We start from the raw sequence: 27,372 nt of genomic DNA on the forward strand, positions 1-27,372 counted from the left end.
ACGAATCTAAAGCCTGCAATGGCAATAAGTACATATCTCTCAATAGTCACCCTAAATGTAAATGGACTTAATGCACCAATCAAAAGACACAGAGTAATAGAATGGATAAAAAAGCAAGACCTATCGATATGCTGCTTAGAAGAAACTCACCTCAAAACCAAAGACATGCACAGACTAAAAGTCAAGGGATGGAAAAACATATTTCAGGCAAACAACAGCGAGAAGACAGCAGGGGTTGCAGTACTAATATCAGACAAAATAGACTTCAAAACAAAGAAAGTAACAAGAGATAAAGAAGGACACTACATAATGATAAAGGGCTCAGTCCAACAAGAGGATATAACCATTCTAAATATATATGCCCCCAACACAGGAGCACCAGCATTTGTGAAACAAATACTAACAGAACTAAAGAGGGAAATAGATGGTAATGAATTCATTTTAGGAGACTTCAAGACACCACTCACCCTAAAGGACAGATCCACTGGGCAGAAAATAAGTAAGGACACAGAGGCACTGAACAACACACTAGAACAGATGGACCTAATAGACATCTATAGAACTCTACATCCAAAAGCAACAGGATATATATTCTTCTCTAGTGCACGTGGAACATTCTCCAGAATAGACCACATACTAGCTCACAAAAAGAGCCTCAGTAAATTTCAAAATATTGAAATACTACCAACCAATTTTTCAGACCACAAAGGTATAATACTAGAAATAAATTCTACAAAGAAAACAAAAAGGCTCACAAACACATGGAGGCTTAACAACATGCTTCTAAATAATCAATGGATCAATGAACAAATCAAAATAGAGATCAAGGAATATATAGAAACAAATGACAACAACAACACAGAGCCCCAACTTCTAGGGCATGCAGTGAAAGCAGTCTTAAGAGGAAAGTATATAGCAATCCAGGCACACTTGAAGAAGGAAGAACAATCCCAAATGAATAGTCTAACATCACAATTATTGAAACTGGAGAAAGAAGAACAAATGAGGCCTAAAGTCAGCAGAAGGAGGAATATAATAAAGATCAGAGAAGAAATAAACAAAATTGAGAAGAATAAAACAATAGCAAAAGTCAATGAAACCAAGAGCTGTTTCTTTGAGTAAATAAACAAAATAGATAAGCCTCTAGTCAAACTTATTAAGAGAAAAGGAGAATCAACACAAATCAACAGCATCAGAAATGAGAAAGAAATAATCATGACAGACTCCACAGAAATACAAAGAATTACTAAAGACTACTATGAAAACCTATATGCCAACAAGCTGGAAAACCTAGAAGAAATGGACAACTTCCTAGAAGAATACAACCTCCCAAGACTGACCAAGGAAGAAACACAAAAGTTAAACAAACCAATAATGAGCAAAGAAATTGGAATGGTAATCAAAAAACTACCCAACAACAAAACCCCGGGGCCGGACGGATTTACCTCGGAATTTTATCAGACACACAGAGAAGACATAATACCCATTCTCCTTAAAGTGTTCCAAAAAATAGAAGAGGAGGGAATACTCCCAAACTCATTCTATGAAGCCAACATCACCCTAATACCAAAACCAGGCAAAGACCCCACCAAAAAAGAAAATTAAAGACCGATATCCCTGATGAATGTAGATTCAAAAATACTCAATAAAATATTAGCAAACAGAATTCAACAGTATATGAAAAGGATCATACACCATGACCAAGTGGGATTCATCCCAGGGATGCAAGAATGGTACAACATTAGAAAATCCATCAACATCATCCACCGCATCAAAAAAGAAAGACAAAAACCACATGACAATCTACATAGGTGCTGAAAAAGCATTTGACAAAATTCAACATCCATTCATGATAAAAACTCTCAGCAAAATGGGAATAGAGGGCAAGTACCTCAACAAAATAAAGGCCATATATGATAAACCCACAGCCAACATTATACTGAACAGCGAGAAGCTGAAAGCATTTCCTCTGAGATCGGGAACCAGATAGGGATGCCCACTCTCCCCACTGTTATTTAACATAGTACTGGAGGTCCTAGCCATGGCAATCTGACTAAACAAAGAAATAAAAGGAATCCAGATTGGTAAAGAAAAAGTTAAACTGTCACTATTTGCAGATGATAGGTTACTGTACAAAAAAAACCTAAAGACTCCACTCCAAAACTACTAGAACTGATATTGGAATACAACAAAGTTGCAGGATACAAAATTAACACACAGAAATCTGTAGCTTTCCTATACACTAACAATGAACCAATAGAAAGAGAAATCAGGAAAACAATTCCATTCACCATTGCATCAAAAAGAATAAAATACCTAGGAATAAATCTAACCAAAGAAGTGAAAGACCTATACCCTGAAAACTACAAGTCACTCTTAAGAGAAATTAAAGGAGACACTAACAAATGGAAACTCATCCCCTGCTCATGGCTAGGAAGAATTAATATCGTCAAAATGGCCATCCTGCCCAAAGTAATATACAGATTTGATGCAATCACTCTCAAATTACCAGCAACATTCTTCAATGAACTGGAACAAATGATTCAAAAATTCATATGGAAACACCAAAGAGCCCGAATAGCCAAAGCAATCCTGAAAAAGAAGAATAAAGTAGGGGGGATCTCACTCCCCAACTTCAATCTCTACTACAAAGCCATACTAATAAAGACAATTTGGTACCGGCACAAGAACAGAGCCACAGACCAGTGGAACAGATTAGAGACTCCACAAATTAACCCAAACATATATAGTCAATTAATATTTGATAAAGGAGCCATGGACATACAATGGCAAAATGACAGTCTCTTCAACAGATGGTGCTGGCAAAACTGGACAGCTACATGTAGGAGAATGAAACTGGACCATTGTCTAACCCCATACACAAAGGTAAACTCAAAATGGATCAAAGACCTGAATGTAAGTCATGAAACCATTAAACTCTTGGAAAAAAACATAGGCAAAAACCTCTTAGACATAAACATGAGTGACCTCTTCTTGAACATATCTCCCCGGGCAAGGAAAACAACAGCAAAAATGAGCAAGTGGGACTACATTAAGCTGAAAAGCTTCTGTACAGAGAAAGACACCATCAATAGAATAAAAAGGAATGCTACAGTATGGGAGAATATATTTGAAAATGACAGATCTGATAAAGGCTTGACATCCATAATATATAAAGAGTTCACATGCCTCAACAAACAAAAAACAAATAACCCAATTAAAAAATGGGCAGAGGAACTGAACAGACAGTTCTCTAAAAAAGACATACAGATGGCCAACAGACACATGAAAAGTTGCTCCACATTGCTAATTATCAGAGAAATGCAAATTAAAACTACAATGAGGTATCACCTCACACCTGTAAGGGTGGCTGCCATCCAAAAGACAAACAACAACAAATGTTGGCGAGGCTGTGGAGAAAGGGGAACCCTCCTACACTGCTGGTGAAAATGTAAATTAGTTCAACCATTGTGGAAAGCAGTATGGAGGTGCATCAAAATGCTCAAAACAGACCTACCATTTGACCCAGGAATTCCACTCCTAGGAATTTACCCTAAGAACGCAGCAATCAAGTTTGAGAAAGACAGATGTACTCCTATGTTTATCGCAGCACTATTTACAATAGCCAAGAATTGGAAGCAACCTAAATGTCCATCAGTAGATGAATGGATAAAGAAGATGTGGTACATATACACAATGGAATACTACTCAGCCATAAGAAGTGGAAAAACCAACCATTTGCAGTAACATGGATGGAGCTGGAGAGTATTATGCTCAGTGAAATAAGCCAAGCGGAGAAAGAGAAATACCAAATGATTTCACTCATCTGAGGAGTATAGGAACAAAGGAAAAACTGAAGGAACAAAACAGCAGTGGAATTACAGAACCCAAAAATGGACTAACAGGTACCAAAGTGAAAGGAACTGGGGAGGATGGGTGGGCAGGGAGGGATAAGGAGGGGGGGAAGAAGAAGGGGGGTATTAAGATTAGCATGCATGGGGGGGAAGGAGAAAGGGGAGGGTGGGCTGCACAACACAGAGAGGACAAGTAGTGACTCTACAACATTTTGCTAAGCTGATGGACAGTAACCATAATGTGGTTGTTAGGGGGGACCTGATATACGGGAGAGCATAGTAAACATAGTATTCTTCAGGTAAGTGTAGATTAAAAATTTAAAAAAAAAAAAGAAAGAAAGAAAGAAAAGGGGGATTACTCCTTAACAGGATAAAACTATTGGTAAATCAAAGATCAACGCATGCTTTAAATATCCTTAATGTTGATCACTTAAAGGGTGTCAGATGATCAGCTATGGAGGTACTCTTTTCTGATAATATTCCTTTCTCTTAATTAAAAAAAAAAAAAAAGCATTTACTTTGTGCTGACCTCCAATGAGTTCTGCACAGTGGTATAGAGGGCATGTCAAAGTGTGGGCAAAGGGTCTGTTTGTTTCTATGCAGAAGATCAAGGCCTAGCTTGGATACCCAGAAAATGAACTAATTTATGATATGAGGAGGGGCTTCCAGCATCAGCACTCTCTGGAGGACTTGTGCTGGGGGATGATCATCAAAAAGCCTCCACAGGGATCCGGACGATGCTTCGGTTGTGGCTGCATCCAGCCCACCGTCTCCTGGACTTACCATAGGAATGAGGAGGGAGATGTCTAGGCTGGCATGTGCATACAGTGAGACAACGAATTTGACCGGATCTGTACTGTTGGAACTCAACCAGGAGTTGGGAGGGGTGCAAGTTGTAGCACTCCAAAATCTCATGACTATAGACTATCTATGGTTAAAAGAACATATGGGATGTGAACAGATCCCAGAAATGGGCTGCTTTAATTTGTCTGATGGTTCAAGTACAGTTGGACAATATCCATCATATCATAGATAAATTTTCACAAATGCCTAGGGTGCCTAAATGGTTTTCTTGGCTTCACTGGAGTTGGATGGTAATTATAGATCTGCTTTGTTTATGTCACCGTATTCCTATTATGTTAATATGTGTGTGCAAATTAGTTAGTAGTTTAAAACCTATACATACTTAAGGTACTATACAAGAAGATATGTCAAAGAAATAATCAATCCTCCCATGTTTCCTTCATATGCTACATCTATAGCTTTTCTTCTTCCTTCCTAATTACAACCCTTAAATAGAATTCGTGCCTCATATCGAATTTACCGAGTATCATAATTCCTCAAGGTGGTAAAGATACCTCGAGACAAGTGCTGGGCATAGAAGCCACAGGGCATAAATCTGCAAAGAAGTAAAAAGCTAACCTTTGCAAACAATATGGCTTCTCTCTCACTTATCAACTTTACATTTTCCTGTATGGCCCCGGAAGATGACTGGTCAGCAAGAGACGGGTAAGATTCCTCAAGGGAGGAACAACCTAAGACAGGCACAGTCTCAGGGGGGCCATCATGTGAGAATTTGGGGATCAACAGAGGTGAGGCTCAGAACCTCACCCCCCTTCTTTGAGAGAAATCTTCTGCATCCGTGGATGTCTTGCTGCCCTTGTCTAGCCTGGATTAATACTTAGTCCATAGGCACACACCTGATCATCTGATCATCTACATTTGCCTTCTTACAGCACTAAACTATGTTTTCTACCTTTATCTTGCATCTACCTACCACTTCAGCATTTTATTAAAAATAAAAATAATAATAATAATAGGAGAAATGTGGGATCAACATATAAATCAAGTACAAAAATCAAACGAATATTCATATTTGACCTGATTGTTTATAGGTCATAATGCATGATCAAAACCGAAAGTTTCTGTGATGAATGCCCTTGTACTGTTCACCATGTAAGAATTTATTCACTATGATTCACTATGTAAGAATTTGTTCACCATGTAAGAACTTGTTTGTTATGCTTCAGAAGATTGGAGACTGACGAGAATTAGGCTTGAGATGGATTAATGATTGTACATTGAGCGTTGACCCCCCCTATACTGAATTTTATTGTTGTTAACAACCATTTGATCACTAAATATGAGAGATGCCCTCTCAAAAAAAAAAAAAAAATGGATCAAAGACCTGAATGTAAGTCATGAAACCATTAAACTCTTGGAAAAAAACATAGGCAAAAACCTCTTAGACATAAACATGAGTGACCTCTTCTTGAACATATCTCCCCGGGCAAGGAAAACAACAGCAAAAATGAGCAAGTGGGACTACATTAAGCTGAAAAGCTTCTGTACAGAGAAAGACACCATCAATAGAAAAAAAAAGGAATGCTACAGTATGGGAGAATATATTTGAAAATGACAGATCTGATAAAGGCTTGACATCCATAATATATAAAGAGTTCACATGCCTCAACAAACAAAAAACAAATAACCCAATTAAAAAATGGGCAGAGGAACTGAACAGACAGTTCTCTAAAAAAGACATACAGATGGCCAACAGACACATGAAAAGTTGCTCCACATTGCTAATTATCAGAGAAATGCAAATTAAAACTACAATGAGGTATCACCTCACACCTGTAAGGGTGGCTGCCATCCAAAAGACAAACAACAACAAATGTTGGCGAGGCTGTGGAGAAAGGGGAACCCTCCTACACTGCTGGTGAAAATGTAAATTAGTTCAACCATTGTGGAAAGCAGTATGGAGGTGCATCAAAATGCTCAAAACAGACCTACCATTTGACCCAGGAATTCCACTCCTAGGAATTTACCCTAAGAACGCAGCAATCAAGTTTGAGAAAGACAGATGTACTCCTATGTTTATCGCAGCACTATTTACAATAGCCAAGAATTGGAAGCAACCTAAATGTCCATCAGTAGATGAATGGATAAAGAAGATGTGGTACATATACACAATGGAATACTACTCAGCCATAAGAAGTGGAAAAACCAACCATTTGCAGTAACATGGATGGAGCTGGAGAGTATTATGCTCAGTGAAATAAGCCAAGCGGAGAAAGAGAAATACCAAATGATTTCACTCATCTGAGGAGTATAGGAACAAAGGAAAAACTGAAGGAACAAAACAGCAGTGGAATTACAGAACCCAAAAATGGACTAACAGGTACCAAAGTGAAAGGAACTGGGGAGGATGGGTGGGCAGGGAGGGATAAGGAGGGGGGGAAGAAGAAGGGGGGTATTAAGATTAGCATGCATGGGGGGGAAGGAGAAAGGGGAGGGTGGGCTGCACAACACAGAGAGGACAAGTAGTGACTCTACAACATTTTGCTAAGCTGATGGACAGTAACCATAATGTGGTTGTTAGGGGGGACCTGATATACGGGAGAGCATAGTAAACATAGTATTCTTCAGGTAAGTGTAGATTAAAAATTTAAAAAAAAAAAAGAAAGAAAGAAAGAAAAGGGGGATTACTCCTTAACAGGATAAAACTATTGGTAAATCAAAGATCAACGCATGCTTTAAATATCCTTAATGTTGATCACTTAAAGGGTGTCAGATGATCAGCTATGGAGGTACTCTTTTCTGATAATATTCCTTTCTCTTAATTAAAAAAAAAAAAAAAGCATTTACTTTGTGCTGACCTCCAATGAGTTCTGCACAGTGGTATAGAGGGCATGTCAAAGTGTGGGCAAAGGGTCTGTTTGTTTCTATGCAGAAGATCAAGGCCTAGCTTGGATACCCAGAAAATGAACTAATTTATGATATGAGGAGGGGCTTCCAGCATCAGCACTCTCTGGAGGACTTGTGCTGGGGGATGATCATCAAAAAGCCTCCACAGGGATCCGGACGATGCTTCGGTTGTGGCTGCATCCAGCCCACCGTCTCCTGGACTTACCATAGGAATGAGGAGGGAGATGTCTAGGCTGGCATGTGCATACAGTGAGACAACGAATTTGACCGGATCTGTACTGTTGGAACTCAACCAGGAGTTGGGAGGGGTGCAAGTTGTAGCACTCCAAAATCTCATGACTATAGACTATCTATGGTTAAAAGAACATATGGGATGTGAACAGATCCCAGAAATGGGCTGCTTTAATTTGTCTGATGGTTCAAGTACAGTTGGACAATATCCATCATATCATAGATAAATTTTCACAAATGCCTAGGGTGCCTAAATGGTTTTCTTGGCTTCACTGGAGTTGGATGGTAATTATAGATCTGCTTTGTTTATGTCACCGTATTCCTATTATGTTAATATGTGTGTGCAAATTAGTTAGTAGTTTAAAACCTATACATACTTAAGGTACTATACAAGAAGATATGTCAAAGAAATAATCAATCCTCCCATGTTTCCTTCATATGCTACATCTATAGCTTTTCTTCTTCCTTCCTAATTACAACCCTTAAATAGAATTCGTGCCTCATATCGAATTTACCGAGTATCATAATTCCTCAAGGTGGTAAAGATACCTCGAGACAAGTGCTGGGCATAGAAGCCACAGGGCATAAATCTGCAAAGAAGTAAAAAGCTAACCTTTGCAAACAATATGGCTTCTCTCTCACTTATCAACTTTACATTTTCCTGTATGGCCCCGGAAGATGACTGGTCAGCAAGAGACGGGTAAGATTCCTCAAGGGAGGAACAACCTAAGACAGGCACAGTCTCAGGGGGGCCATCATGTGAGAATTTGGGGATCAACAGAGGTGAGGCTCAGAACCTCACCCCCCTTCTTTGAGAGAAATCTTCTGCATCCGTGGATGTCTTGCTGCCCTTGTCTAGCCTGGATTAATACTTAGTCCATAGGCACACACCTGATCATCTGATCATCTACATTTGCCTTCTTACAGCACTAAACTATGTTTTCTACCTTTATCTTGCATCTACCTACCACTTCAGCATTTTATTAAAAATAAAAATAATAATAATAATAGGAGAAATGTGGGATCAACATATAAATCAAGTACAAAAATCAAACGAATATTCATATTTGACCTGATTGTTTATAGGTCATAATGCATGATCAAAACCGAAAGTTTCTGTGATGAATGCCCTTGTACTGTTCACCATGTAAGAATTTATTCACTATGATTCACTATGTAAGAATTTGTTCACCATGTAAGAACTTGTTTGTTATGCTTCAGAAGATTGGAGACTGACGAGAATTAGGCTTGAGATGGATTAATGATTGTACATTGAGCGTTGACCCCCCCTATACTGAATTTTATTGTTGTTAACAACCATTTGATCACTAAATATGAGAGATGCCCTCTCAAAAAAAAAAAAAAAATGGATCAAAGACCTGAATGTAAGTCATGAAACCATTAAACTCTTGGAAAAAAACATAGGCAAAAACCTCTTAGACATAAACATGAGTGACCTCTTCTTGAACATATCTCCCCGGGCAAGGAAAACAACAGCAAAAATGAGCAAGTGGGACTACATTAAGCTGAAAAGCTTCTGTACAGAGAAAGACACCATCAATAGAAAAAAAAAGGAATGCTACAGTATGGGAGAATATATTTGAAAATGACAGATCTGATAAAGGCTTGACATCCATAATATATAAAGAGTTCACATGCCTCAACAAACAAAAAACAAATAACCCAATTAAAAAATGGGCAGAGGAACTGAACAGACAGTTCTCTAAAAAAGACATACAGATGGCCAACAGACACATGAAAAGTTGCTCCACATTGCTAATTATCAGAGAAATGCAAATTAAAACTACAATGAGGTATCACCTCACACCTGTAAGGGTGGCTGCCATCCAAAAGACAAACAACAACAAATGTTGGCGAGGCTGTGGAGAAAGGGGAACCCTCCTACACTGCTGGTGAAAATGTAAATTAGTTCAACCATTGTGGAAAGCAGTATGGAGGTGCATCAAAATGCTCAAAACAGACCTACCATTTGACCCAGGAATTCCACTCCTAGGAATTTACCCTAAGAACGCAGCAATCAAGTTTGAGAAAGACAGATGTACTCCTATGTTTATCGCAGCACTATTTACAATAGCCAAGAATTGGAAGCAACCTAAATGTCCATCAGTAGATGAATGGATAAAGAAGATGTGGTACATATACACAATGGAATACTACTCAGCCATAAGAAGTGGAAAAACCAACCATTTGCAGTAACATGGATGGAGCTGGAGAGTATTATGCTCAGTGAAATAAGCCAAGCGGAGAAAGAGAAATACCAAATGATTTCACTCATCTGAGGAGTATAGGAACAAAGGAAAAACTGAAGGAACAAAACAGCAGTGGAATTACAGAACCCAAAAATGGACTAACAGGTACCAAAGTGAAAGGAACTGGGGAGGATGGGTGGGCAGGGAGGGATAAGGAGGGGGGGAAGAAGAAGGGGGGTATTAAGATTAGCATGCATGGGGGGGAAGGAGAAAGGGGAGGGTGGGCTGCACAACACAGAGAGGACAAGTAGTGACTCTACAACATTTTGCTAAGCTGATGGACAGTAACCATAATGTGGTTGTTAGGGGGGACCTGATATACGGGAGAGCATAGTAAACATAGTATTCTTCAGGTAAGTGTAGATTAAAAATTTAAAAAAAAAAAAGAAAGAAAGAAAGAAAAGGGGGATTACTCCTTAACAGGATAAAACTATTGGTAAATCAAAGATCAACGCATGCTTTAAATATCCTTAATGTTGATCACTTAAAGGGTGTCAGATGATCAGCTATGGAGGTACTCTTTTCTGATAATATTCCTTTCTCTTAATTAAAAAAAAAAAAAAAGCATTTACTTTGTGCTGACCTCCAATGAGTTCTGCACAGTGGTATAGAGGGCATGTCAAAGTGTGGGCAAAGGGTCTGTTTGTTTCTATGCAGAAGATCAAGGCCTAGCTTGGATACCCAGAAAATGAACTAATTTATGATATGAGGAGGGGCTTCCAGCATCAGCACTCTCTGGAGGACTTGTGCTGGGGGATGATCATCAAAAAGCCTCCACAGGGATCCGGACGATGCTTCGGTTGTGGCTGCATCCAGCCCACCGTCTCCTGGACTTACCATAGGAATGAGGAGGGAGATGTCTAGGCTGGCATGTGCATACAGTGAGACAACGAATTTGACCGGATCTGTACTGTTGGAACTCAACCAGGAGTTGGGAGGGGTGCAAGTTGTAGCACTCCAAAATCTCATGACTATAGACTATCTATGGTTAAAAGAACATATGGGATGTGAACAGATCCCAGAAATGGGCTGCTTTAATTTGTCTGATGGTTCAAGTACAGTTGGACAATATCCATCATATCATAGATAAATTTTCACAAATGCCTAGGGTGCCTAAATGGTTTTCTTGGCTTCACTGGAGTTGGATGGTAATTATAGATCTGCTTTGTTTATGTCACCGTATTCCTATTATGTTAATATGTGTGTGCAAATTAGTTAGTAGTTTAAAACCTATACATACTTAAGGTACTATACAAGAAGATATGTCAAAGAAATAATCAATCCTCCCATGTTTCCTTCATATGCTACATCTATAGCTTTTCTTCTTCCTTCCTAATTACAACCCTTAAATAGAATTCGTGCCTCATATCGAATTTACCGAGTATCATAATTCCTCAAGGTGGTAAAGATACCTCGAGACAAGTGCTGGGCATAGAAGCCACAGGGCATAAATCTGCAAAGAAGTAAAAAGCTAACCTTTGCAAACAATATGGCTTCTCTCTCACTTATCAACTTTACATTTTCCTGTATGGCCCCGGAAGATGACTGGTCAGCAAGAGACGGGTAAGATTCCTCAAGGGAGGAACAACCTAAGACAGGCACAGTCTCAGGGGGGCCATCATGTGAGAATTTGGGGATCAACAGAGGTGAGGCTCAGAACCTCACCCCCCTTCTTTGAGAGAAATCTTCTGCATCCGTGGATGTCTTGCTGCCCTTGTCTAGCCTGGATTAATACTTAGTCCATAGGCACACACCTGATCATCTGATCATCTACATTTGCCTTCTTACAGCACTAAACTATGTTTTCTACCTTTATCTTGCATCTACCTACCACTTCAGCATTTTATTAAAAATAAAAATAATAATAATAATAGGAGAAATGTGGGATCAACATATAAATCAAGTACAAAAATCAAACGAATATTCATATTTGACCTGATTGTTTATAGGTCATAATGCATGATCAAAACCGAAAGTTTCTGTGATGAATGCCCTTGTACTGTTCACCATGTAAGAATTTATTCACTATGATTCACTATGTAAGAATTTGTTCACCATGTAAGAACTTGTTTGTTATGCTTCAGAAGATTGGAGACTGACGAGAATTAGGCTTGAGATGGATTAATGATTGTACATTGAGCGTTGACCCCCCCTATACTGAATTTTATTGTTGTTAACAACCATTTGATCACTAAATATGAGAGATGCCCTCTCAAAAAAAAAAAAAAAATGGATCAAAGACCTGAATGTAAGTCATGAAACCATTAAACTCTTGGAAAAAAACATAGGCAAAAACCTCTTAGACATAAACATGAGTGACCTCTTCTTGAACATATCTCCCCGGGCAAGGAAAACAACAGCAAAAATGAGCAAGTGGGACTACATTAAGCTGAAAAGCTTCTGTACAGAGAAAGACACCATCAATAGAAAAAAAAAGGAATGCTACAGTATGGGAGAATATATTTGAAAATGACAGATCTGATAAAGGCTTGACATCCATAATATATAAAGAGCTCACATGCCTCAACAAACAAAAAACAAATAACCCAATTAAAAAATGGGCAGAGGAACTGAACAGACAGTTCTCTAAAAAAGACATACAGATGGCCAACAGACACATGAAAAGTTGCTCCACATTGCTAATTATCAGAGAAATGCAAATTAAAACTACAATGAGGTATCACCTCACACCTGTAAGGGTGGCTGCCATCCAAAAGACAAACAACAACAAATGTTGGCGAGGCTGTGGAGAAAGGGGAACCCTCCTACACTGCTGGCGGGAATGTAAATTAGTTCAACCATTGTGGAAAGCAGTATGGAGGTGCATCAAAATGCTCAAAACAGACCTACCATTTGACCCAGGAATTCCACTCCTTGGAATTTACCCTAAGAACACAGCAATCAAATTTGAGAAAGACAGATGCACCCCTATGTTTATTGCAGCACTATTTACAATAGCCAAGAATTGGAAGCAACCTAAGTGTCCATCGGTAGATGAATGTATAAAGAAGATGTGGTACATATACACAATGGAATACTACTCAGCCATAAGAAGAGGGAAAATCCTACCACTTGCAGCAACATGGATGGAGCCGGAGACTATTATGCTCAGTGAAATATGCCAAGTGGAGAAAGAGAAATAACAAATGATTTCACTCATCTGAAGAGGAAAAGAACAAAGGAAAATCTGAAGGAACAAAACAGCAGCGGAATTACAGAATCCAAAAATGGACTAACAGGTACCAAAGGGAAAGGAATTGGGGAGGATGGGTGGGCAGGGAGGGATAAGGTGGGGGAAGAAGAAAGGGGGTATTAAGATTAGCATGCATTGGGGGGAGGGAAAAAGGGGAGGGAGGGCTGTACAACACAGAGAGGACAAGTAGTGATTCTACAACATTTTGCTATGCTGATGGACAGTGACTGTAATGTGGTTTTTAGGGGGGACTTGGTATAGGGGAGAGCATAGTAAACAGTATTCTTCATGTAAGTGTAGATTAAAGGTTAAAAAAAAGGAAAAAAAGGAAGGAAAGAAAGAAAAGGGATTACTCCTTGATAGGATAAAACTATTGGTAAATCAAAGATTGATGCATGCTTTAAATATCCTTAATTTTGATCACTTAAAGGGTGTCAGATGATCGGCTATGGAGGTACTCTTTTCTGATAATATCCCTTTCTCTTAATAAAAAAAAAAAAGCAGTTCCTGTGTGCTGACCTCCAATGAGTTCTACACAGTGGTAAAGAGGGCATGTCAAAGTGTGGGCAAAGGGCCTGTTTGTTTTTATGCAGAAGATCAAGGCCTAGCTTGGCTACCCAGAAAATGAACTAAGATATGATATGAGGAGAAGCTTCTGACATCAGCACTCTGTGGAGGACTCGTGCCAGGGGATGATCATCAAAAAGCCTCCACAGGGATCCGGGCGATGCTGCTGTTGTGGCTGTGTACACCCCACCATTTCCTGGACTTGCCACTGGAATGAGGAAGGAGATGTCTAGGCTGGCATGTGCATACAGTGAGACAAAGAATTTGAGTGGATCTATACTGTTGGAACTCAACCAGGAGGTGGGAGGGGTGCAAGTTGTAGCGTTCCAAAATCTTACAACTATAGACTATCTACGGTTAAAAGAACATATGGGATGTGAACAGATCCCAGAAATGGGTTGCTTCAATTTGTCTGATTTCTCTCAGACTGTTCAAGTACAGTTGGACAATATCCATCATATCATAGACAAATTTTCACAAATGCCTAGGCTGCCTAACTGGTTTTCTTGGCTTCACTGGAGATGGCTGGTAATTATAGATTTGCTTAGTTTATGTCACCGTATTCCTATTATGTTAATATGTGTGCGCAAGTTAGTTAGTAGTTTAAAACCTATACATGCTTGTTACTCTACAAGATATGTCAAAGAAATAATCAATCCTCCCATGTTTTCTTCCATATGCTACCTCTATAGCTTTTCTTCTTCCTTCCTAATTACAACCCTTAAATAGAATTCATGCCTCATATCGAATTTACCGAGCATCATAATTCCTCCAGGTGGTAAAGATACCTCAAGACAAGTGCTGGGCCTAGAAGCCACAGGGCATAAATCTGCAAAGTAAAAAGCTAACCTTTTCAAACCATATGGCTTCTCTCTCACTTACCAACTTTACATTTCCCTGTATGGCCCCGGAAGATGACTGGTCAGCAAGAGACGGGTAAGATTCCTCAAGGGAGGAACAACCTAAGACAGGCACAGTTGCAGGGGGGCCATCAGGTGAGAAATCGGGGAACAACAGTGGTGAAGTTTAGAACCTCACCCCCCTCCCCCGTTTTGAGAGAAAGCTTCTGCATCCATGGATGTTTTAATGCCCTTGTCTAGCTCGGATTAGCACATAGTCTACAGGCACACACATGATCATCTACAATTGCTCTCTTACAACACTAAACTATGTTTTCTACCTTTATCTTGCATCTACCTACCACTTCAGCATTTTATTAAAAATAAAAATAATAATAATAATAATAAAGGGAGAAATGTGGGAGCCACATATAAATCAAGTATAAAAATCAAACAAATATTCATATTTGACCTGATTGTTTATAGTTCATAATGCATGATCAAAACCAAAAGTTTCTGTGATGACCTCCCTTGCACTGTTCACCATGTAACTTATTCACTATGTAAGAATTCATTCACCATGTAAGAACTTGTTCATTATGCTTCAGAAGATTGGAGACTGATGAGAATTAGGCTTGAGATGGATTAATGATTGTGCATTGAGCATTGACCCCCCTATACAGAATTTTATTGTTGTTAACCATTTGAGCAATAAATATGAGAGATGCCCTCTCAAACAAAAAAAAAATGTGTCAGCAGGACATTATCCCTCTGAAAGCTCTAAGAAAGAATACACCCTTGCCTCTTCCTAGTTTCTGGTTGCTGCCAGCAATCCCTGGCGTACAGACTAATCCAGGCAATCTTTGTGTCCTTCGCATAGCGTTTTCTTCTGTGTAAATCTGTATCTTCATATCATTTCATAGTCACTAGTCATGGGCTTTAGAGTCCACCTTGATCCAGTCTGACTGCACCTTGACTTGATTACATTTACAGTAACTGTATGTCAAAGTAAAGTCACATTCACGGGGACCAAGGGTTAGTAATTCAACATGTCATTTTGGGGGATACAATTAAACCTATAATAGTTAAGATCTGTCAGACATTTTTTCCAGGATTAAATAAGGGTCTTTTGAGAAGACAACAGAGACCCAGTGCCATTCGTGAAAGGAAAGGAGCGACACATAGCAGCAATTCACCGGAGAGTTCCACTTTATTAGGGAAAGGTGCTGGGTTATATAGGAAGGGGCATGAATTGATTGAGGTGTCACTTCTACGGGGCTGTTGGCTGTTGGCTAGGTGCTGGGATTGGGAGGGGGGCGAGAGGTGATTGGGCTTCAGGTGGCACCAGCGGGCACTGAGGAGCCCGAAGAGAAGCCGGAAGTTTGCTGTCTTACTGCTGGGGACCTTTCATTTCCCCCTTTCTCCTCTATGGGTTTGTGGACGTTGCTTTCTCTCTGGCTGCTTCCTGCTGAACAGGGGCGGAGAAGGGAGTGAGGGCTTGAGGATTGGGAGGAAAGGGTTGATAGGACTCCCCGCAGTAAGGACGAGTAGATGTGGACTTCTTAAGGTTTGGAAATCAATGAAGGTTCCCTGTAACCATAGGTTGAGGTCCTCTTGATTCTAATGGTGCTAAGAGGATATGGGTGTCAGTAGCCAGGCGTCTGCGGCCATTGTTTCCAGGAACAGTTTCCAGTGGAGAGAGGGGTCCATCTCAACATGTGGTGAGGAGGTCACCTGAGGGTGAGGGATCTTCTGTGGCCAGAAGCTGGTAGTTCCTGAGTAAAAGCTGGTTGAAAGCTTGATTAGAGATTTTTCCGACTTGGGATTTGATGAACTTTATTATACAGGGTAAGAAGAGGCAGGTGAGAAGAATGATTATTATGGGGCCTGCAATGGGCCAGAGCTAGGTGAGGAGGGTGTTTGTTAGTATTGAAGAGAATGGGTTGGAATTGGAAGCAGAGTGGAGGCTGGAGTCAAGGTCGGTGAGTTTGGTAATGTTAGTTTCTACAATGCCGGATTCATTGATGTAATAGCAGCACTCTTCTTAGAGGAAGACGCAGGTGCTGCCCTTCTCGGCTATAAGCAGATCTAGGGCCCACCGGTTTTGAAGGGTGACTTTAGCTAGCGAAGTGACCTGTCTTTGGGGAGAGGCTAGAGAATTGGCAGTGGATGTCAGGGCTCCCTCAAGTTTGGCGTTGAGATCTCTAACTGCCTATAGAGAGTGACCCAAGGCTTCTCCCGAAAACCCTGCCCCAATGGCTGAGGTGATCAAGAGCTACTGACCATGACAGGAAGGAAAGCAGCTCTTTTTGTGTGCGAGGGCAAGTGAGGTTGGAGCTCAAGGAATTCTGCCATGCTGTAAAGTGTAAGCTGTGGGACTAGGGTGACGAGAATGCAGGGTGTATCGGAGTTGAGAGGCAGTGAGTTGAAAAGACTGCCATTACACTAAGTGTCCCAGTTGCGTAAAAGTCTTAGAGCCAGAGGTAGGGGTGTAGATAGAGAGGCAGTGAAGTGCACTGGAGGGGGGGTGGAGTTGGGCCTACACAGTGGTGGATGGTGAGATTATCTGCGTATTCTGGTTCCCATAGGGGTATGTCTGCCAGGGGGCAGAGGGGCAGAGGAGTAGTTGGAAATATTAAGGGGCATGGAGGCCAGCAGTGGGCGCTGTAGTGATGCACACAAGAAACAATTGGCTGTGTTAAGGGTGTGGTTGAGAAAGATGGTGGTGTCCTGAATGAGCTGTAATGAAGAGTAGGAGAAATGGGAAGAGGGGTGGGGATAAGAAGATGAAGAGGTGCTGTCAAGAGTTTGGATAATGACTTTTTCGGAATGTCTGATATCTGATGCAACTTGAGAGATCTGGGAATGAGAGGGAACATACTTTTGAGAGATATGAAGGGTACTGTGGGGGGTCGAGGACCCCCCGTAGTAAACTGAGGCTGTGACTGTGGCAGCTCATCGAGAGTCCCAGGGATCTGGGATTGATAAGGAGAATGAGCCATTGGGATATTTCATGAAATGGTTGGAGGAGTAATACTGTGGGTACTGGAAGTTACTCATGTAGTGAATGGTGCAAGACCAGTAGGGACATCGCCTGTAGGTGTCTGGCTATCACCTGCAATAGGCTTGTTTTTGGTCATAGAGGAAGCAGAGGTAGGGAGAATAAGGGTAGCTGCTAGTGAACACTTCGGTGGAGGGAGGAAAGTGGAGGTATAAAGGCTCAGAGCAGCTTTTCAGAGGGCAGTCTGGTGTGGCAATGAGGGCAGTAACTTTTGTTTGATGCTGTGTGTAAGTCTGTCTGACTTTGAATCGCCATACAAAGGAGGCTGGGGTGGCGGGAAAGACAATAGGAATGAGGAAAAAAGCAAGAGAGCAGTAAAGGAGGAAAAAGTCATGATTTGGGTATGGATGGCAAAGGGGGTGAACGGCATTTTGGAGGAAAGACGACAGTAAGGTCAGGAGTCTGGAGGGAGGGAGAGTTTGTAAACTTTTGTAGGTTAAGAGATCTTTTAGGTGATGTGGGGACAGAATGGTAAGGGGCGCCATGAATGTCAGTTTATGAGCTGCCTTCTGCAAGAGCTGTCTAGCCGCTAATGCTCGTAGGCAGGGGGCCTATCTCCGAACTGTGGGGTCGAATTGTTTGGAGAGATAAGCTACTGGGGCAAAGGATGGGCCATAATATTGGCCTAGGACTCTTAGAGCTTGACTGGACCTCTCATGAATGTATAATGAGAAGGGCTTCGACAAATCAGGAAGATGGAGAGCTGGGGCTTCTACAAGGGCTTGATGGAGCTCAATGAAGGAGTGTTGGGGTGAGGAGGATAATGGTTTTTTAAGGGGGGGGCTCTTGCTGGGGTCGTATAGGGGTCTTGCCAACAGGGAGCAGGGAGAAGTTAGGGATCTATGCTCTAAAATATCTAGCTGGGCTTAGAAAGGAAAGGATTTCTGTCTTGGTTTTGGGAATGGGCAGGTCAGAGAGGAGCTATTTTCTGTCTAAGGTAATGGACTTTCTTTGTTGAGATAGAAGGAATCTGAGGTAAGTGACAGAAGGGGAAGAGATTTGAGCTTTGACGGGGGATACTCGGTAACTTCTGGAAGCTAGAAGGTTAAGTAGGGAGGCAGTGTCAAGTTGAGACTGTTCTCACGAGAGACTGCAGAGTAGAAGATTGTCTATGTATTATAAGGTGGACTTGGAGTGATCATGATGAAACTGTTTGAGGTCCTGAGCTAGGACCTGTCTAAAAATATGGGGACTATCTCAGAAGCTTTGTGGCAAAACTGTCCAAGTGAGTTGTTTAGAATGTCTTGTGTATGGGTCCGTCCAGGTGAAGATGAAAAAATCATGGGAGCAGGGGTCTAGAGGGATAGAAAAATGGGTCTTTGAGATCTAGGACTGAGAAGTGGGATGCTGAGGCAGGGATCTGCGATAAAAGGCTGTATGGATTTGAAACTAAGGGATGGATAGGGACAACGGCTATGTTGATGAGGTGAAGGTCTTGGAAAAGGTGGAAAGATCTGTTGGTTTTTTTAACAGGTAATATGGGGGTATTAAATGGGGAGTGAGTGGGTCTCCTTGAATGATGGATTGGAGGCCTATGAGGGCTGAAGTGGTTAGGGGGTATTGGGCTTGACAGAAATACTGAGAGGGGTCACATAATTTGATAGAGGCAGGGGGACATAGGGCTATGGAGGGGCTTGTAATGTCCCAAACTTTAGGATTTACAGGGTGTATGAGGGCAGAACTGGAGCTTTCATTGGGTAGAGGGGGGTTGACAGCTATGAGGGCCAACAGAAAGGGAGTACTGGGGGCTGTGGGAGTGGATATAGTTATGGAAACATGGAGGAGGGAAAGGATGTCTGGTCTTAGTAAAGGGATGGGACACTGGGGCATAACCAGGAAGGAGTGGGAGAAAGGTATGGGATTGTCTAGGATTGTGCATAAAAAAGGAGGGGGTGTTGAATGGGAAAATCTGTTTACCTCCTACCCTGACTATAGGAGTAATGGCTGGCGTGGTAGAGCCCCAGTATTCTCGCAAGACTGAGAAGGTGGCTCCAGTGTCTAGGAGGAAGGAGATGGGGCGACCGTCTACTGTTAAAGTAACCCTGGGCTCCTGTTGATGGAAATGGTCGGGCGAGAAGCCCCCGGGCCCTGTCAATCTTCTTCTGCCAGCCCCATTACGGCGGGCTTAGGATGGGGGTTGTTCGTCCAGCCTCCCCTTCGGGTGGTTGGGCAATTAGACCCCCAGTGGCCCTTTTTGTGGCATCTGGGGCATGGGGTGGTAGGAGATTTGGGGGAGGGGCACGCTCTTGACCAATGTCCCTCTTTTCCGCACTTGAAACAAACTCCTGGGGGGGGCTTGTCTGTAGAGGGGCGCCCAGGTTGTGGTTTTATCAGCTGGGCCAACATTTGGAAATTGGCCTGATCAGCCTTTTGTTTACGGCGTTCTTTCTCCTCCTCCCGCTTATGGAAGACTTTAAAGGCCACTGTTAGGATCTCAGTCTGTGGGGTAGCGGGGCCCTGTTCTAACTTTTTGAGTTTAGCTTTAATGTTGGGGTAGCTTTGAGCTAGGAAGTATGTCATAAGGACATGTCTTCCTTCAGGTGTTTCTGGGTCCAGGCTGGTATACTGTAATAGGGCTTGAGTGAGTCTGTCTAAGAACTCAGAGGGGATTTCGTCTCTCTTTTGAATTATGTCTTGGAGCTTTTGAAAATTGACTACTTTACAAGCTGCCTTTTTCAGACCTGCTATTAAGCAGGAGGCAAAAATATCTTGAGAGCGGAGTCTCATGGCGGTGTTATAATCTCAGTGTGGGTCTTGTTCGGGGACAGCAGTGAGGCCAGGGGGATAGGTGGGGTCAGTCCTGTGGGTTTCGGTAGCGTGCGTTTGGGCGAAGTCTCAAACTCGTCTACACTCTTCAGGGAGGAGAGTATTGGCCAGGAGCAAGAAAATGTCATGATGTGTGAGACTGTAAGACTGGAGGGTCCATTGAAACTTCCTAATGTATGTCATGGGATCAGTGGATAAGGAACTTAGGCGTTTCTCTAGTTGGGCTAAATCTCCTAAGGAGAAAGGGATGTGAATGCGCATGATGCCTTCGGATCTTGCTACTTCCCAGAGGGGGGCGATAATTTTGGGAGGCCCTCGGGACCGAGTCTGAGGGGGACTGAAGGGTTCTGGCTCAGTCTGTGGGGGAGTGACATGGTCTAGCCATGCCTAGTCGAGCAGGTCCTGAAGTGCAGAAGGGGGGCAAAGAAAATAAAGATAGAATCAGACCCACGTGTTGCCAGCCTGCAGCCCAGCTGCTTGCCTCTGCTGCTTTAGTTAGGCTTGAACTCATGACTGAGGTTAAGAGTCCCATGCTCTACTAACTGAGCTACAGCAGGGCTCCAGTTAATTGCTTATGAAATGCGTAAACAGAATGTTCTTTGTTCTCCATTCTTGCCACATCGTCAAGTGGGGGGAAGGGCATAGCTAGAAGCAGGGGCGGTGTTTCTAAACATCTTTAAGGTCTCCCTATTTTCAGAGTGAGGAGTCTTGGCAAGATATGTTTTTGTGGGCAGATAACTTCTAAGGACTGCACATGTTTTTGTGGACAGATAACTTCTAAGGACTGCACCGGTTTTTGTTTAGCTTGTGCTTTCCCATGCTGTGTTCAGACATGGGGGGAGGTGCTTTCCCATTCTCTCTACAAACATGTGGGAAGGCAAAGGCGGTCCCTAACAGGGGAGAAACAGGTGATGAGGGCAAAGACGGAGGAGGCCCCCGGGACCTAGTTAAAGGGGGGCTGAAAGGCTCAGGCTTAATCTGCAGGGAATGAAGGTGGAGGAGGTGAGATGGGGGAGGAGATGGTGGGGAAGGAAGGGAGAAAGGAGGGCTGTTGTAGGAGAAGAAGGGGAAGGGAGTGAACGGGAGGCTTCTGCGGGGGCGGCAGCTTGCAGGCTAGGAGAACTTGGGAGGGGGCAGGGGGAGGAGGAGGCGGAAAGCTTTGATATAGGGAATCTCCTTCCATTTTTTCAGGCGCTGGCAGTAGTTAAAAAGATCGCGAGTGATGTTAGGATCAAGAGTTCCCCCTGCAGGCCATTGGTTGTTATTGTCTAGGAGGTATGTCGGCCAATCTTGGGAGCAATATTTATGGAGAAGTTTTGGTTTTATATCAGGCATCAGGGAGGGGGTAGCCAGATGCTTAAGCAGGCATTCAAGAGGTGAACTTTCAGGGAGGGATGAGGAGGCTCCCATGGCTAAAGGACAGAGAAGGAGACAAACAGGGGAAGACGAACGGAGATCCTCGGACTGGAAGCAGACCACAAGGAGACAAAGGGCGTCCCCGATGATCCTTGGTGGTCTGCGGAAACTCGTATATGAGTCGGAATTTCTTGGGAAGTGTGGGTCGTCACCCAGACTTCCCTAAGAAGGCAGAGTGCCGGAGTCATGAGGTACCTAGTGCTAGGCGTTTTCGGCAGACAGAACAGATTTCGGAGGACAGAACAGAAGGAGGAGGGGTGGGAAAGGGAGCGTTCTCATCCGCAAAGGAGTCACCTCATTTATGGCTGTTGGAGGGGGGGCCTGAGATTCTGCTGTAGCCGTGAAGGCCTGAGGCAGGGATTTATGGCTGTCTGCCGAGGGGCCTGAGGGCCTGCCGCAGCCGTGAAGTCCTGAGGGGGGAATTTATGGCTTTCGGAGGAGGGGCCTGAGGGTCCACCGCAGCCGTGAAGACCTGAGGCGGGGAGAGTTCCCTCCTCATCTCTGAGCGTCAGGGCCTTGCCGGACAATCACGGTCAATGGCACTGCGATAGCTCGGGGAAGAGTGGCCCACACCGGGGAAATTTTGCTTAAAAAGTTTCAGCACTGATGGAAGGGATGGTGAATGCGTATATGACTGTCGGAGGAGGGTCCTGAGCATCCGCTGCAGCCGTGAAGGCCTGAGGCAGGGAGAGTTCTCTCCTCATCCCCGAGCGTCAGGGCCTTGCCGGACGATCAAGGTCAATGGCACTGCGATAGTTCGGAGAAGAGTGGCCCACCCCAGGGGGAAAACTTACCTAAGGCCAGAGAGGAGTGGTGAGTGTGAGGAGCCAGCGCTGGAAAAAGAGGACGAGGGCAAGCTGCTGCTGGTGTCAGGGGGAAGATGGGGCCCAGTTGGGGTGTCCCGTCTCCCGGGTTTCGGCACCAATGAAAGGAAAGGAGCGACACATAGCAGCAATTCACCGGAGAGTTCCACTTTATTAGGGAAAGGTGCTGGGTTATATAGGAAGGGGCATGAATTGATTGAGGTGTCACTTCTACGGGGCTGGTGGCTGTTGGCTAGGTGCTGGGATTGGGAGGGGGGCAAGACGTGATTGGGCTTCAGGTGGCGCCAGCGGGAACTGAGGACCCCCGAAGAGAAGCCGGAAGTTTGCCATCTTACTGGTGGGGACCTTTCAATTCACCTCACATTTTGTTAATTATATTTACTATCAACATAACATCAGTGTTGAAATTAACTTTGATCACCTGGCTGAAGCAGTGTCATGATCCTCCACTGGAAAGTTACTCTTCCCCTTTTTTTAATACCATATTCCTTATAAGAAAATTGCTGTGTGCACAACCCACACTTAAAGAGTGAGCAGTTACTTGCCACATCCCAGGGGTAAAGTATCTAAATTTATGTTATTTAGAATTCTACATGAGACTTATTTTTTCACCTTATTTATTTACTTCCTTATTTATATCTGAATAGATTTGTGGATATATTTTATATTTTGGGTTACAGTGCAATAGCAATTTATTTTCTTGCCCAAATTGTTCTGTGTTAATCCACTGGACCCTCTCCGGTTGGTTCCTGTGTTTCTAATGTACCACTGTTAGGTAGAAAGACAGGCATGAGCGGCTGAGGGAAAGGGAAGATAAAGTTCAAGGAAAAATTGCCCAAGCCCCCAGGTAGGAAGTCCCCTGTGAAGACAACAAAGGCTTTGCAGGGAGATAACTTATTGCCTACAGGGACTAGGCCAAACTGGTCCCAACCAGGTCCCAATGTGGTGCTAAGGTCTGGGTGGAACAGAACTAAGAACTACCCAAAACACGCTTCATCATAGGAAAGGACATGTGCACTGAGAGGGATGGCTATACAGGTGGGCCCATCAATCAGATAATCAAAGAGGAGCCTCCTAGCCAGAATGCAATAAATAGGACTTCCACTTAATGGACTGAGGTCTTTGTCTACCTTGACTCTGGCCCAATCTTCCCTTGGAATGTTTTCAAATAAAACTTCACTCTGCTTCACTATTACATGTTTGCCTTTCACTTCTTTTTTGCAGTGGGGACAAGGGCAGAACAAATGCAACCTGAAACAACTCCACCATTTCATGTGTGTATTCTTTTTCTAGAACTTACTCAGTTTCCGGCATTGTAAGATGTGCCAGGGCTTTTCTTGAATATTTCCTGTCCCAATGCTAGAATAAGTCATATCTCCAATGAGCGCTCGTTCTCTTTATCAGAAAATTTTATTAGAAAACAAGATTTAGGGGCCAGGCATATTCTCTTCTACTAGGATGACATACCTCTAGGGCCTAATAGTAAACAGTGGAAGGAAATATGTGTGTATACTAATTTAGGTATATACATATAACCATATTTTATATATGACCATTTATATCTATATTAAACTGGCCATATGCTTACACTGATATCTCCAAATTTATTCCACTTCAATACTATGCTGTTTAACAAATGCAGCTTTATGGTAAGACTCAAAATTAGGTATTGTGTAACCCACAATTTTTTATTGTATTGGTTATTTTAGGTCTCTTGCCTTTCCATTCAAACATTAAAATCAGTTTGTAGACAAATAGTTTATTGGGATTTTGACTGAGACTTCACTGCATCAACTGATCAAGTTCTGAAGAACTGACATCTTAGCAACATTGAATATTCTTTTCCATAAATATGGAGTATTTATTAATTAATTCACATCCTTTTTGAATTTCTATCATCAAAATTTTTTGTAGTTTTCTGTATTCAGATCCTTCTCACAATTTTGTTCTATGCACATCTATTTAATTTTTTGATATTATTGTAAGTGTCCCTATTTTCTTTTTTAATATTAAAGTCCAATTATTCATTGTTGGTTTATAGGAAACCAACTAATTTTATATTGTTCTTTCATTCTGAGACCTTACTCTGCTGACTTACTGGTTCCATGAAGTTTTACTGTCTCTTTAAGATTGTATACATAGGCAATTATGTTATATTATGAATAAATAAAAAGTTATTTCTTTCTGTATCTACAATCTGAAAATTCTTTTATTCTTTCTCTTGTTAATCAAAATTCCAATAGACTTTTTTTGACAAATACTTCTGGGAATGGCCCCAAAATGCATGCTTAAATTCTATGGTAATCTATAGAAAAAAACAAAGTTAAGCATCCCATCAGTTTAGAATTTGTAAAGAATGTTTTTAAAGCATGCATATAGAAAAAAATGGAGTCAATGGAGTCAACACACTGTGGATAAACAATAGCTTGAAAGAGTTCTTTCCCCATTATAAATATGCCAATTGAAAACTAAAGTAATAGCATAAAAAACACCTAAGAATACAGTATACAGAAAATGAAAAATTACTCAAAATGTCAGAAAATAACCTGTTTACAAATTACCTACTAATCAATATTAACACATCCATTCTTGGAAAATAATATGTTAGTTTAATGTCAAAGAAATATAATTTTAAAATAATGAAATCACTGCATTTATGTGAGAAAAATTTTAAGGCACTAATATTAGTAAGATATAAAAAAGTTATAAAGGGAATGTTAAAATAAATAACATTTTAAACACCATTATGTGTATGATATGCCAAGTTTTGGGTAGGAGGGCTTTTAATAGTTCTTCTTTAGTGATAATTTTTAATTGAAAATATTTACTGCAAATATATTTGTTACTGCCAATGGAAGTCTTTTGAGGCAAGATAGTTGGATTTCACTAAAAAGACAAAGTAACAAAAGGAGAGCTCTTGAGAGGCAAGAAAACAATTCTAAAGAAAAAAAGAAATTCTACCTAATCTGGAGGCTCTGCAGATGATTTAGGGTATTTGCAGTATCCTGGAGAAAGATTCCAGATCTTTGCTGGTATCTCTAAACTGGCAACTTAGCAGCACTTCAAAGGCTATTCCATCACTTCATTAGGCCTACAACATCTGGATCGTGTGATATGTAAGACTAGAGCGTGCCAGGACCATGGGCCCTCAGCTGCACCTCCATTGCTATAGTTTATTGGATGTGATTATTTTTAAGATCTGTTTTTGTGGATCAATTACTTTGTAAACCTTCAGTTAGTTTTTCTGGCAGAGATTCTGAAAGCAGAGGAGGTAATCCCATACAGAAACTGACTGAATTTGTGTCATTCCGATTCTGATGGATTAGTGACCCCTCAGGGTGAAAGAGGTCCAATGTAATTAACTTGCCACTGAGTGACTGGTTGGTTTCCTCAAGGGCTGAAATCATATCAGCTCTGTTTCTGGAAGGCTGAACATTCAGCAACAGCTATGAGTAGAGCAGCCTTGGTGTGTGGGACCCCATGCAGCTGGAGCCATGCAAACTTCCATCGCTACCCACATGTCTACTGCACACAACCAACATTTGTTCCAGCACCGGGGTAACAATGACAGGATAATTTCTGGCTAAGCCATTCTCTAATTGGTTGTTTCATGTTTCTCCCATGCTTAATGCTCTCTGGTGCACATTAACAGGAAACACAAACATCTTTATACTTGTTTCCTCTCCTCTGGATCAGCTACATGTCTGCTCCAGATATCCTTTCTCCAATATTCCATCATTTCTTCATCCAGTTTTCTGACCAGTTTAGTCTTTCACAACTTCCTAAAAGTTTGTATTCTTACCTCAGATCACTTCTTTTTCAACACAAAATGGATCATCAGATACACCACTTGAGGCTATAAATATTGGGTATGTTTGCCTTAGCTAAGTTCCACAGTAGTGGAGGGAAATCAGGTGTATTTCCCTCCACTACTGTCTACCAGGGACACTCTTGAGTGGTACTGTGATGTAGAGACTGTCCGTTTGGAGGGTGCGCTGATATACTCACTCATATGTCACGCGTGACTTGCTTCCTTTCCCCTCAGCTGGGCATAAGAAAGCTTCAAGACATAATAGGTGTGACTTGAGGGAGAACTGACAGTACAAGAGTGAGAGGTGACATGGGGGCATTGGACTCTGGCTTATGGAGATTACTTATGCCTTCTGGACCTGCTTGTACCTCATCCAAAGTGCACGATTTCCATCTTACAGTGAACTGTGATGAGCCATGTGATTTTGCTGATCTAACAGCATTTATGGCAGTCTGGCCACACAGTCATATTTTGTTCCATGGTCAGGTGTTCTGTACCTTTGTACCTAGCAGGATCAAATAAAATAACAAAAAAAATTTTTGTCAGTTTTTTTCATATTATAGTAACTCCTAGTTGGCTAAGGATTACTATTTCTGATCTCTTCCAGGTCAGCTTAGACATTTCTTCAAATTATGCAGAAAATAGTGTCTGTTTTGAAAATAAAGTACATGGAAGGGAAGATTCTTTCACTTTTTGCAAAGGACAAAAAGTGACTCACTGTGATAGAGGGAAGACAGAAAAATTTCAGTAAAAGATTTCAAGAAGTTGATAACAGAAAATACAAGGTGGAAAATTTGTTTCCCTACTACTGTAAAAAGATACTAGAAGA

General features: G+C 41.8%; 1 protein-coding gene across 1 annotated transcript in view; it reads left to right on the forward strand.

Annotated features, from left to right (window-relative positions):
• The window catches only part of LOC108389666 (olfactory receptor 51L1-like), a 41,413-nt gene that overhangs the window by 9,444 nt on the left and 4,597 nt on the right, over positions 1-27,372 (forward strand). The window lies entirely within an intron of this gene.

This window comes from Manis javanica, chromosome 11 (genome assembly GCF_040802235.1).
Source record: "Manis javanica isolate MJ-LG chromosome 11, MJ_LKY, whole genome shotgun sequence".
NCBI lineage: Eukaryota > Metazoa > Chordata > Mammalia > Pholidota > Manidae > Manis > Manis javanica.